General features: G+C 40.7%; 1 protein-coding gene across 12 annotated transcripts in view; it reads left to right on the top strand.

Annotated features, from left to right (window-relative positions):
- mef2aa (myocyte enhancer factor 2aa) overlaps positions 1–13,930 on the top strand; it is a 247,731-nt gene that overhangs the window by 96,684 nt on the left and 137,117 nt on the right. The window lies entirely within an intron of this gene.

Below are 13,930 nucleotides of genomic sequence, written 5' to 3'. Positions count from 1 at the left end.
ACTCTGGATATGTATTGCCGATAGGAAGTGCCTGCAGATTACTGCTGTTGGCTTTTTGTAATTGTACATTTAAAGTAATTGGTGGAAGGATTAGAGGGGAATTGAAGAGAACTTTTACCATCTTTTCGGCCTGAAACGGTAGTAGTGACAGAAACCCTCACTGCATTTAAAAAGTACTTGGATGTGCACATGAAGTGCCATAACCTTATAAGGCTACGGACCAAGAGCTAGGCTAGATAGCTCTTTATTGGCCAGCACGATGGACCAAATGGCCTCCTTCTGTGCCATAAATTTCTTTGATTCTGTTTATGTTTTTATGCTAAATAGTTCCCTGGGTTCAGCCTCGCTAACTACTCCCATCCGTGGACCTCGTACTCCCTACGAATCCGAATGAGTCTTTACCTGCCCAATACTAAAAAGTAGCAAAATCCACCACGTGATCTGAGTCGTCAGCACGTAGAGAATATACATTCTACCAGACGTTAGCTCAGGCCATAAGCCATTAGACAAATTTAATCATGAATCAAAGAGCTAAATATCAGCACTCAACAGTATATTTACTGTAATCACTAATCTCCTTACAATCAGAAACAACTGACCCTTGGAGTTTGGTTCCTTTACTTCTCACTGGGCTGTGGGCTGCCACAGTCGCTGATGCACCTCTTATCTCTGCCGTCTTTGTGCAATACTGCCTAAGCAATAGCTCCAGATTCCTTTTGTAGAGCAAAGGAATAGTAAAAGCTGTTTCTCTGATAACTAAATTAGGTGGTCAACCATGACCGGATTCAAAATGGTGCTTGCTCACAAAAATACAACCACCAAATAAATGTACAGCCCCACAGGAAAATACCCCGAAGGGCCTGGGAGGAAAAAAAGTTTCTAAAGTCCCAAGCACACCCTCACTAATAATACTGAGGGTGTGTACTGCAAGGAAATACTTTTAATTGATGCTGCCCTAGCATAGTGTTGCATTTTCTGGAGCACCAAATGGATAACTTTAGCTGTTGTACATGGAGATATTCTTCAAAAGAAATTCGCACAGGTGACATAATTTCCCCTTCTAAGACTAAAATCAATTTGTTGATTGATTTAATAAATTGTAGCCAAAGTTGAACTTTTTTTTTAAAAAAGCAAATATTCTGGTGTTTATGGGAGAACAAGTTTGTTTGCTTTGAGATCCCTGGACAACTAGATGTTGGAACAAATTTTGACTCTTGCAGAATTAGGATTTTTTTTAAATCTAAAAGTGAATAATCTGCCTTGTTTGTAGATGATTATTGTCTAAGTTTTGCCACCTCACTGAAGGAATTTTCTATTTTCATAGTGTATATTTGTGCTTTGCTAGATAGCTCCAAACCTGTCAAAAGGTATCCTGACATTTCCAGATATTTATTGATCCAAACTCCTCCTGTTTACTGAGCACCTGGAGTCTCATTGCCGAGAGCATGCAGAAACCAAGCGCAGACAGCAGAAAGAGCGTGCGGCAAACCTGTCCCACCCACCCTTTCCCTCAACAACTATCTGTCCCACATGTGACAGAGACTGTGGTTCTCGTATTGGATTGTTCAGCCACCTAAGGACTCATTTTAAGAGTGGCAGCAAGTCTTCCTCGATTCTGAGGGACTGCCTATAATGATTTCATATTCTGTACTTTTTTTTTTTACCCAATTCATATATTTATTCCTCTCCTGAAGATTACAACAGTGACTACACTTCAAAAATACTTCATTGGTCGTAAAGCGCTTCGGACATCAGGCGGTCGTGAAAGGCGCTACATAGATGCAAGTCCATATGGATTTTTTTATATAAGCTCCTCTCCGACCAAGAGAGAACATAGTGAATTGGTCTGGGAGTCCTGGAACGCTGTTTGGTAACTGTTCAATAGAAGGACTGTGTCTGTAATGTTAGCTGACTCTTCGTGAAAGCATGTCATCTTCAATCTGTGCGGGTTCCCAGAAAGCAGTAATTGAAATTGGGAACTCATTTTCTATAGAGTGTAATATCTGATGAGACTGAGTTATACGATTCGATTGCATAGTATGACATTGGGTTGGCCATTTAAGGAATTAAAATTTTTTTTTAAGTTTCCTCATTTAAAAAAAAATATAGTTTTATGTTGTGATGTTACTGATAAGTAGATATATTGGTTCATATGCACATATTACATAAAAATTACCAGAATCTGGCATTCATAATACTTACTGAAGCTATGTATTGAAATAATGCCATTGTAACAGAAGATTTACACTTCAAACATTGTAATTTTCAGAATAATGTTATTGTTGGTAATTGGGTAAATAAATCAAGCAGAGCAGCGTGTAAATATTAAACCAATCCTGTTAAGACTTTGTACTTTAAAATTCTGTTAGCATAAATGTAGAGAATAATGCAAACACCAATATTTTGGGTGTGTTATTACAGGACTCCGTATTTGATCATTATATAGAATAGATACATGAATGATTATATTTATGTGCAATGGAAAAATACTGATGCATCTAGCAGTAACACTCTTGGCACTAAGAGTATTATTGGCTGTTGCAATTACTCTGACATTCAGTTGATCCTGCTGGAAAGACTGCCCTATCTTCTCTCGACTATTGTCTCCGTGGTTACTAATACACAGTGATTAGCACAATCTTTGGAATGGGTCAAGTATTACTAATGTAAGCTTGCGCCCAGCAAAGTACAAGGAGTGAAAAAGTGAATTTATAAATTGAAGTTTTCTTTTCCTAGCACAAGCTTCAACCAAAACCACTGCGTATTTGGTTGCAAACGCATCAGCCTTCCCGCTTCTGTCTACATTATTTATAGTGAACTGAATATGCATCCGTGTTAAAATTGTGCATGTCATTTGGGGAGTGCGGGATATTGTAATTGAAGTGAAATATTTACCAACTTGATTTCAACGTTCAGCAGTGTATTGTCAGTGTTTAACGGCAACATGCTTTGGACCCATTGTCAAAACAATCTTGCATGCCAAAAATATCAAGTATAAAGCTGCTAGTGGAGACTGATATTGAAGTGTTGTGACCTCCAGTGGGTGGCCTCACATTATTGTGGCTTTGTACAGATGGCACTATGAAAAATGAAACTAAAGCTGTCTCTCAATGCCATTCTATTTGTATGCTTTTTTTGTGGTATCTCATTAGTATTTGGAGACTTCATGTGCATGTTTGAGCAGATCTCTGCTAGTCTCCACTAATAATGACAGAAATGGGCAGTGTAAATGTGGTTTCCTGTTGGTGTAACTTCACACATACTGTCGGCACTGTATTAGTGCATGCAGAACATGTGATTTGTATAGTCCATTGTACATTTGAATAAAAAAGATTTTGAAAAGCTCTATAAAGAACATGCAAAAACGTTGCCAGTATATTGATTTCCATGTTAAAGCCTTTGACCAACCAAATTATAAATGCAGTTTGGAAGGAGGTCATTTGGTTTATCATGCCTGTCCTAGTGCTCGCTACAGTTTTCCCAACAGATCTATCCACTCTCAACCCATTCCATACTGTTCCCTCCTATACCATTCAAAATGTTTCTTCAATGATTTATCTAATAACCTCTTAAATGTTGATTGATTTGGCTTCAGCAACTACTTGTAGTAAAACATTCTGCAACTTTTTAAGGTGAAAAACGAATTCTGACCTCCCTTTTTTATGTTTCTGGTACTAATCATGAAGTTTTACCCTTGTAACTGATTCATCAACTGGTAGAAATGTTGACTAGATTTCTGAAAATATTTCTATTCTAGCTTTTAACACATCGCCCAACAGCAAATACAGATCTTGTAGTTCGTCGATGAAGGGTCAAAAATCAAATGTTGAGGAATTTCAGAACATTTAGAAATGTTCTTACCAGTCCTGTAAATTTCTCCAGCTATGGTTTTATCATTGGACAATTCCAAAATCCTTTCTGTAAGTGTATGAAAGTATTTGTTGATGAGCTACTGGACATCCTGTGCTGCAGTGTGGCAAAATGCCGACATATCAATCAGCGTCGATAGTTTCCAGACTCAACACTTGCTGTGGAAAGGCTGGTCACTTGTCCACATTAAAGAAGGTAACATTGGAGGGAGTTGCCTCTGAGCTGGTTTAAGATGAAATCGGTGACCATAGTGGGCACAAGAAATTGGGAAGGGTAGAAAAGGGGGAAAAAATGGCAGTCAATGGCGTAAATGTAGGATGAGTGCGAACGTAAATCTGTGGAGACAAACTTTTGGAGAGCTAAATTTATTTTAAAGTCTCAAAATTCTGTACTGCTTAATTTCCTTCAGAAATGTCTTGTCTAACCCATACTTTTAGCTTTTAATAATTACTAACTGGGGAGTATAGTTTTGTTTACAATGTTTTAATCCAAAGGCTAGAAGTATTTTCAGGCATGCTTACTTATTCATCAAACACTGTAAATTACACTCGCAGTAAATGGTAATATTGTCAAATTATAGTGTTCCTTTTAATAGGAATAGGAGTAGGCCATTTAGCCCCTCGTGACTGTTCTGCCATTCAGTGAGATCATGGCTGATCTGTGACCTATCTCCATACATCCGCCTTTAGCCCATATCCCTTAATACCTTTTTGTTAACAGAACTCCATCAATCTCTGATTTAATGTGTGTGTTTGTGTAATAATGACATTAAGTAACTGGCAAATTGAATTGAACCTATGTTGTTGCTCATCCACATTACATCCGGAATCTGGCCGCAAACCAATTACATAACTTAAAAGATTGCAGATTTTTGGGAGTATGTGAGCTACCCGCATAATGTCTAATTCTCCTTGATCTATTCTGTCCGTTCATCAACTAATCTCTGGCCATGCCCCCGACTCCCAAAGGGGAGTATCCTCCAATTGGATCTCTCAACAATACAGCCAGATTTTCAGGTGCATCAGGAAACAAAAGTTATTTTTCTGATCTTGTAATTGCAAATTTTTGAATGTTGTGAAGTAACAATTGTCCTCACTAAGACCTGCTCTATTTTCTGTGTCTTTTAATGAATTATGACTAATGTATAGATCACATTAACAATTGAAAAGCGGCCCCGAATTTAGGTTCTTCAACATGCTGCGCTCGATTTGCACAAATGATAGTTAAATGAGTTGAAATGTAAATTTTAAGATTCGAAGAATCAATATAGTGGTGTGGGTGGGTTTGCCGTTTTTCCTGGGCCCCGATTGTTTACAATGATTGATGTAAATGTATGCGCACTTTCAGTCCGCACATATTCGAATGAGATTGGGAGGATATTTGTGTGTAACTTGACATTGGCAAAGTCAGGGCAATATTGGGCGCATTTTTGACTCCAACTTTGGGTTGCTCCAAAGGAGGAAGCTCTGAGCCCAGCTTTGGGTCGGCTTCACTTGAGTTACTGTTTAAAATGGGTGACGTGCTTCAGTTCTCAATGATTCACAAGCCCGTAATTGACAGCAAAATTATGTCAAGACAGGGGCTGTCATCGGATAGTTGTGTTGAGTGGAATAATTTGGGCAATAGAGACATAACCTTCGACTACTTGCAAGTCCTGGGAAATTATTGGGTTGCTAGGTTGACCATGATTTTTTGCGACTCATACTGCCAACTTTTATATTAATAAAGCTCCTCGCACAGCAGCGATTCTAATGAAGGGTCAAAACCTATAATGGTAACTGTCTTCCTCTGTCAGATATTTAGTATGCGATTCCAGCATGTGCTATTTTCACTTCAGACTGTCAGCATTCACTCTTTTTATCTCAATCTGCTGCACTCTAAACTATATTAAACCCATCATTTACCTGTGGTTTTTTGCTTTGAGTCCCATCATCTGTTTTGCAAGTTGGAGCGAGCTTTGAAGAGGGGATTAGGGATGGGCAGCTCTTTCAGAGACCTGATGCATGTATATTGGGCCAAATGGCTTCTATGCTGTAAAATCTGTGTGCCAATAGGGCTGCTTAGTTTTAGCTTTATAGAAAAAAGAAAGACCTGCATTTATATAGCGCCTTTCACAGCCTCTGGTCGACCCAAAGCACTTTACAGCCAATGCGGTACTTTTTTGAAGTATAGCCACTGTTGAGATGCAGAAACGTGAAGTCAATTTGCACACAGCAAGGCACCACAAACCAATAAAGGAAATGAATCCGATTCAATAGGCCATCTGTTTTAGGTTTTGGTTGAGGGATAACTCCCCTGCTCCTCTTTGAATCGTGCCACATCCACCTGAGAGCAGAATGTCTTGTCCAACAGTGCAGCACTCCCTCAGTACTGCACTGAAGTGTCAGCTTAGATTTTGTGCTCCAGTATCTGGAGTGGGACTTGAACCTACAACCTTCTGACTCGGGGGCGAGAGTGCTATCAGTGAGCCCTGACTTGACTCCTTATCTGGTCTAATCAAATGAGGAAAGGTTGCTGTCGGATGAGTTGCCTCGTCTGCAACCTTGTTTTATTCAGATTTGATCACTCATTTGCATTGGAGGTAATAGCTTATCTAGTTAACTGTTATTATTAAGTCACAGCACATTCTCTATGTACCTATATTTTTTAAACTTGCAATTGAAGGATATGAAGATCTGCTATACTACTTTAAATCAATAGTTGGCACTTTGCAATACAGTATTTAATTGTTTTAAAAGCTTTAATCACAATTTCACTGTGGTTCTTGTTCAGAGTTTACGAGCTGATTGTGTGCCTGTATCGGATAACGGATAGCTTGATATATCTTACAAGGCAGTGACACATTGAGGGGTTCAAATAACATTGATAAACCACAAGAGGAAACCTCAAATGGTTTATCAATGTTATCTAAACTTGGAGATGTGTTACTGCCTGGAAACACATTCCTGTGGGTTTTATTCTATATATTATATTCAGATATACTAAAAATCCAAAGCAAAGTTGAGGCATAATCTTCCCGAATACAGTTAATTGGTTGTGAAAGTATGGATCTGTCGTTGCCTAGTTCCTGGTATTCTTGTAATGGGAAAGGTTTTCTAGTTGCCTGGGTTATTAGGAACAGGAATAAATCATTGAGCCCCCCCCCCCCCCCCCCCCAAAGTCTGTTCTGCCATTGAGTCAGATCATGGTTGATCTGTACTTCACTATATTTACCTGCCTTGCTCCATAATCCCTTGGTACCCTTATCTAACAAAAATACATTGATCTCTGTATTAAAAATTTCAATTGACCCAACATTCACATTTTTTGGGGGGTGGTGGGATAATACTTTGATCAGTGGCGAAGGAACGGCGCTCGCTGTTCACCTCGCTGACCGCTGTCCACAGACTTCTCGCGGGCTTGTCAGCTGACATTTCCTCTAATCTGCCATCCTTTCCAGTATGGCTCCCTCTGCAGGCGATCTGTAGCATGTGTGAGCAGGTCAAGCAACATCTAAGCTCTTCAACCAATCAGATCCTCACTGAGACATGCAGCGTCCAAACCAGTATAAAGCAGGAAGTATGAATTAGATTTAAATTATGTACAGAAAACAAAATAAAGATGGGATTAAGAGAGAGAGATAAGAGATGGATAGAAAAAGTTTTTAAAAAAAAAATCTCCTAAACTAATTTTCTTGAGAGAATGAGACTCCACATTTGTAAAATTATTTTTTCAGGGCCAGAGAGGTAGTTCAGCAGTAATGATCATTTACTACGCTGTTTAAAAATGTGCTCCTGTATGCACCAGCCCTAACTTTTTCAGCTATTTTTAGTGCAAAACTAGTGGGCAAGTACTCCCAAGTTGACAATTGCAGTCATTTCACTGCCGAGTCTGTCGCTGAGGGGTGCCACGGCACACCCTGTGGAGGAGCAGGTTATCGGACAGCAACTTCTGGATTTCTGCGTTTGACAGCACATGAGCATACAGGTGCATCCGGAATCCAGACTCCGGACCAGATGGCGGCAGGGTTGTCCGGAATCCGTAAAATGTTCCGAAATCCGGACCCTGCCGACCTCGGGCCTCGCAGCACCACCCCTCACCACCGCCTGACCTCAGGCCTCGCCTCGCCACCGCCGCCCGACCTCAGAGCCTCCTCGCCCGCCCAAACACCACCTCCGCAAAAAGGCCGCCCGACCAGCTGCTCTTTGGCGGGGCCCCGCCTGAACACTTCCACGGCGGCAAGACCCTGCCTGACGATCTCATCGCCCGGCGACCCGAGCAGCTCTTTGGTGAGCACTCTTCCCCCCCCCCCCCCCCCACCCCAGACGTTCCTGGGCTCGGGTGTTTCCGGATTCGCGACGTCAAAGACTTTCCGGGTTTTGCCGGACTTTGGAACGGCCTTGTTCCCGAGGGTTCTGGATTTGGGACACTGCACCTGTACTCCAGAGGTTGCTTTCGGCTTTCCTCCATTATAGCGGTGAGCGCTGATTTGCCTCACCGTTATTCTCCTTGCAAATTCCGGGCCTATATTCCCACTGCCCTTTGCATGAAAAGGTACTTCCTGATTTCACTCCGAATGCCAGTTTTCATTTTGTGATTATGCCCCTCGTTCTGTATTCCCCACCAGAGAAAATAGTTTATCTATTGAATCCCTTTTAACATGTTTAAAATCTCAATTGGATCGCCCCTCAATCTTCTAAACTCAAGGGAAAATGAGGCAAGTTTATGCAACCTCTCCATCATTTATCCCCTTGCGCCCCGGTTTCATTCTGGCGAATCTGCACTGTACCCCTTCCAAGGCCAATATATCCTTCCCGAGGTGCAATGCGCACAAATAAATGGAATGCACTATTGCTCTGCAAGCGAAGCATCACTTGATCCCCTTTATATTCCAGTCCCCTTGAGATAAAGGCCAACATTCCATTTGCCTTTTTCATTAATTTTTGAACCTGTGCATTAGCTTTTTGTGATTTGTGTATTGGTCGCCCAAATCCATTCCTGCCCCACATTTCCTTGTCTCTCGCCATTTAGAAAATATTCCAATTTGTCATTGTTGGATCCAAAGTGAATGACTTTACACTTCTCCACATTGAATTCCATCTTCCACAGTCTTGCCTGCTCACCTTAATCTTTCTATGTCCCATTGTAACTTCCTGCTCTCATCTACAAAACTTACTGTGCCTCCTAACGTGGTGTCGTCTGCAAACTTCGATATGCAACTTGCTATTCCTTCATGCAAGTCTTTGATGTATCTGGTTAAAAGCTACGGGCCCAGTGCAGTTCCCCTGGAAACAACACTTGTCACATTCCGTTGGCCAGAGTACATTCTCTTTATCTCTGCTCTCTGTCTCCTATCTCCCAACCAATTACTGACTCATATTACAAGGTTACCTCCGATTTCATTTTTGCTGCTAATCTCTTGTACGGGACTTTATCAAACGCCTTCAGGAAGTCCAAATAGACAAACATCCACAGATCCTCCCCTATCCACCATGTTGGTGACCTCCTCAGAAAATTAAGCTAGATTAGCCAGACATGACTGTCTCTTCCTAAATCAATGGCGACTTTCTCTGATCAGCTGATATTTGTCCAAGTATTCTGTCCCTGATGATCGATACTAGTAACTTCCCCACAACTGACGTAAAACTGATGGTTCTGTAGTGTTCTGGTTTCTTCCCATTCTCCCTTCTTAAATAATGGAGTGGCATTTGGGATTGGTTTTTGGTTTCACAAATACACAAATGTTTAGTCATCTATCTATAAACATGCATTCCCAATTACAACCTCCAGAAATATATTGAAGCATTGAAAGCCAAGTTTCTTTACAAGTTGAAAGGTGATATTTTCAATTTCTTAACACCTACTTTTATACAGTATAATTATATTCTGAGGAAAACAACCCCTTTTGTTAATATGTATGTACATTCTTCTGAAATGGCAAAAGCTGATTTTTTTTTAGGGGGTATTTTCTGCTTAAGGTGAGAGATATGAATAGTCGGGGTAGTTTCAACACTGAATTTCTTTTTCATTTCCCATATACTTTGCACCTAAACCATGTCTTTTCAAAGTGAAATATCCCAAGGCACTCGACAAATGCTTCATCAGACACAACAGGAAGTCTGGAGGAGGGTGGGTGAGGTGGCAAAAAACGAGTTGAGGAGACTTTTGAAAGTGAGGATATTTTTACCCCCCCATAAGATATGGATGATGTCACATTTATTGCCCACTTGGAGTGTGGACTAGACATGTGTAGGCCAGACCAGGCAGAGATGGCAGTTTCCCCTCCCTGCAGATTATTGGTGAACCTGTTGCATGTTTAATGATGTGCGGATTTCACTGTGCTAGCCAAAACATTATTGGATTTATTGAATTCGGTTTTACAAATGGCCATTGTGGATATTTAACCTCTAGGTTGCGAGTCCATTACCGTAACCATTGCACCTCAACACCTGAAGCACTGGAAATAAGGTAGAAATGAAGGCTTGGTAATATGGAGGTGGAAGTAAGTGGCTTTGATGATCATAGGATGTGGGGTTGATTGGATCAGGACCCCCAAGGCTTTGCAGTCTGCTTCACCCTAATCAGGTGGTCACGGATAAGAATGGACACAATGGCAAGGGACCTCAGACGTTGGTGGGAGCTGAAAACAAACTGAACCACCTCGACAGTCAGTTGGAGGTCATTTTGACTTGGCCACGACAGTGGAGGGGTGGATGTGGGGCCCAGGAAAATGATACAGTTGCACTTCGTAAGCATACATTGGAAGTTGACCTCGTACCTAGGATTAACATTGCTGATGAGCAGCTGATAAATGAGGAAGAGAGGGGGGCAAGGATGTAGAATTGGGTGACTGTGTTGAGGTGGGCAAAGAAGCAATTTCTGGAGATACTCTGGCTGCCTTGGGGCATGTAGGGGTAAATCCATGTTGGTTTCGTCCTTCGCAGTTAGACAATCGAGGTGAGGTGATGGAGTGGGATGCTGTATGAAACATCACTGGGAGGTTGGAAAGGAATAAGACCGGATTGTAACTTCGGCCTTGGTGTTGAGCAGCGTGGGACTGTACCAAAGGGATTCAAACGGAGAGTTTTGGGAGAAATTGGTACCGAGCTGGAAGGTGATGACACATTTGTAGATCTTGCATAAGAACATAAGAAATAGGAGCAGGAGTAGGCCATTTGGCCCCTCGAGCTTGCTCCGCCATTCAATAAGTTCATGGCTGACCTTGAAGATGGGGTGGCCATTAGCGAGGATAGATTGGTCAAGGCTGGGTATTTTGAGAAGGGGTGATGGTGGTTTTGAAAGGAAGAAGGATGGTGAATGGGCAAATTATTTGATAAAGCACTGTTGAAGTTAGGTTATAACAGTATTCATCAGCATGTTTAATTTCATAAGATGCAGTTTAAATTAATGTTCTGCGCCCTATAAGGGGAGAAATTAATTGTTTTATATGTTGTTTTCTTCTGTTGAGTCTCTTGGCTGTAAGGATAGGCGAGAAATCAGCTCCCTGTGCCACTCGAGACATTTACTCAGGGATGCCAAGAATCATCTGGGGTTTACAGCCCTATAGATATATCGAGGAGCATCTGACTGTTACTTGACACCTCCCCATAGTGGCACGGTTGAGGTCGGACGCTTCAGTTTTAAGGAACACTTCGTGGCAACACTACTATCCCTGCTTCGCAACTTTCTTGTCCATGACTCTCGTACCGTTGGAGTTTTGAAAGAGCGGACTTGATAAATTATTGTTCTGTAGCAAACAAAGCCATATGGGCTAGAAGTTTGGCGATTTTGCGATTGGGTGTTTGGTCTATTTCACCATTTTTGGCGCAAACCCGGTCGGCGGAAAATGCGGAGAAGTTTTGTGGCGGCGCTTTTCAAATACCGCTGGAGAGAGGAGCGCCGCCGAGCAAGACTCGAAATATCGCTTTCACCAAAAATTTGAGCGCACCCGTATTTAGGACGTTAAAAACCACCAAAGGTACAAGCTGCGTTGCAGCCCTTGGATCAGTATGAAGACCTGCAAAAAAGCGTAAGTTGAAGTTTTTATTTTTTTCTTTTGCAGCGATTCGCTAGATAAGAGTCTTGTAAATGTTTTATGAATTTTTTTTTTTTCCAATTTATTTTTAGGTGTTTTTTTGCCCTCCCTAGGCCCAATTCACAGCGGTATCGGCCTCGGACTAATGTTTGAGATTCACAATTTGCGCTGCGAATCTTCGTGCAACGCTGATTTTTACTGATGCGCTAGCTAATTAAACCTTGAATTTACGGCCTCATAGCGATAGCGTTGCCATAACGATAATTTTGGTGAAAAAATACACTTATTGCCGAGAACTGAATTTCTAGCTCAAAGTGACTGCAAATATGTTTTTAATTTCTTTTTATTGCATTAAGCAGCACGGATATTTATATTAACATGTCCTTGACCCCTTTTCAATGAATTTAAAAATTCATTAAATGGAAACAAGTGCTCAAATAAAAACCCATTTTAATAAATGGTCTTCGAACCTCCTTTTTATTCTTGCTCATAAAGTTTTATTTGAATTGTAATAATTCTTGCAGTTACACAGCTTAAAAAGTACCTAATTTTTCGCTGAGGGTTTTGTACCCCACGGAGGGTATTTTTGTTAAATACAAGTTTGTATACTCGTAAGCTTGTGTTTTTTTAAAATTAAATCATCTGAAGTCTTTTTAGATTGTCACATTGCATGTGCAATACTATAACAAAGTGATTTGTTTTACTGATAAATGATCTGACAATTTGGTGCAAGATATTTTCCCCTGCCATTTTTAATACTGTCGTAATGGTCACTATTTATAGTTGGTAGCATCTCTGGGTTTATGGCTGTCAGTCAGTATTTTATTGCTCTAGAATTTGCACTCATTAACTTTGTGGAATTCAAGTACCAACATGACCGTGTATTCCATTCAATGTGTTTTACAGTAACTATATTTTAAATGGTAGTTCTCAAAGAGGTGAAACTAATGCTTCCCATTGTATTTTGGGTTTTCACTGCTGTCTTAAACTGTTAGCTGGCTTTCAACACGGTAGTTGAAATCCTATTGTCAAACTGTAAATTTTCAATTTATATATTTAACCATCTCCTGTATGAAATTTTATGTTAAAAGGCAAGAATGTCCAAATTATCAAGATTTAACAAAAACGTTTTCTGAAAATAACGTGGGTTCTGCAACTCTTTTGTTTTAAGATCTGGAGTATTAATCTGTTGATAGAAAACTGTGTTCAAGTTCTGTGGAGTCTTTTTTGTATTGCAATGGTGAAAGGCAGCATATCCTTTCGGTGCCCGGCATTTCGTGTCGAGTATTTGCACTGGAGAAGGTAACCATGGGTATGTTGTAGTGTGAGATTGGCTTAGAAAGTTGTGGATTCCATTCGGTAGTCCAGATTTGTCCAACCATTTCGGAAAGCCATTTGAAATTGCATTAGTGATATTATTTTCTTCCCTTTCTTTCTTTCTTTCTTTCTTTCTTTCTTTCTCTCTCTCTCTCTCTCTCTCTCTCTCTCTCTCTCTCTCTCTCTCTCTCTCTCTCTCTCTCTCTCTCTCTCTCTCTCTCTCTCTCTCTTCCGCCCCCCCCCCCCCTCCCTATGTCCAGGATACTGTTACACACTTGAAGTAAGTGAACAAACATTAAAAAGGGAGACAAATCCGATCCAGACAAATACAGGCCCATTAGCTGAACATCAATAGTACCTAAAGCAATGGAAACCATTCTATGGAGGAGACTGGAGCAATTTCTTGTACAGCAATAACTTAATAGGGAACAACCAGTATGGATTTAAGAAGGGAGGTCCTGCTGCCAAACACCCTTGACATCTTTGAGTATGCTACAAGTAAGCTAGGTGCTCGATAACATTTATTTGGACATTCAGAAAACCGTTGGGGAAATTTCCACATGAAAGACTTCGAGTAAAGCTAAAAACCATGAGAATCCATGGATAAGAAATGGAATAAAAATGAGGAAATGGAACACGTGAGAGGCGAAGTGTCGGGGAGGTGTTGAATGGAATATTGCATGGGCTATTCCTCCTCCTTTTCATAAATTGCATGAGTCCAGAATCCAA

The sequence above is a fragment of the Pristiophorus japonicus genome, chromosome 17 (genome assembly GCF_044704955.1).
Source record: "Pristiophorus japonicus isolate sPriJap1 chromosome 17, sPriJap1.hap1, whole genome shotgun sequence".
Classification (NCBI taxonomy): Eukaryota; Metazoa; Chordata; class Chondrichthyes; family Pristiophoridae; genus Pristiophorus; species Pristiophorus japonicus.
The sequence above is the reverse complement of the archived record's forward strand: the minus strand, read 5'-3'. Positions and strand labels throughout refer to the sequence as shown.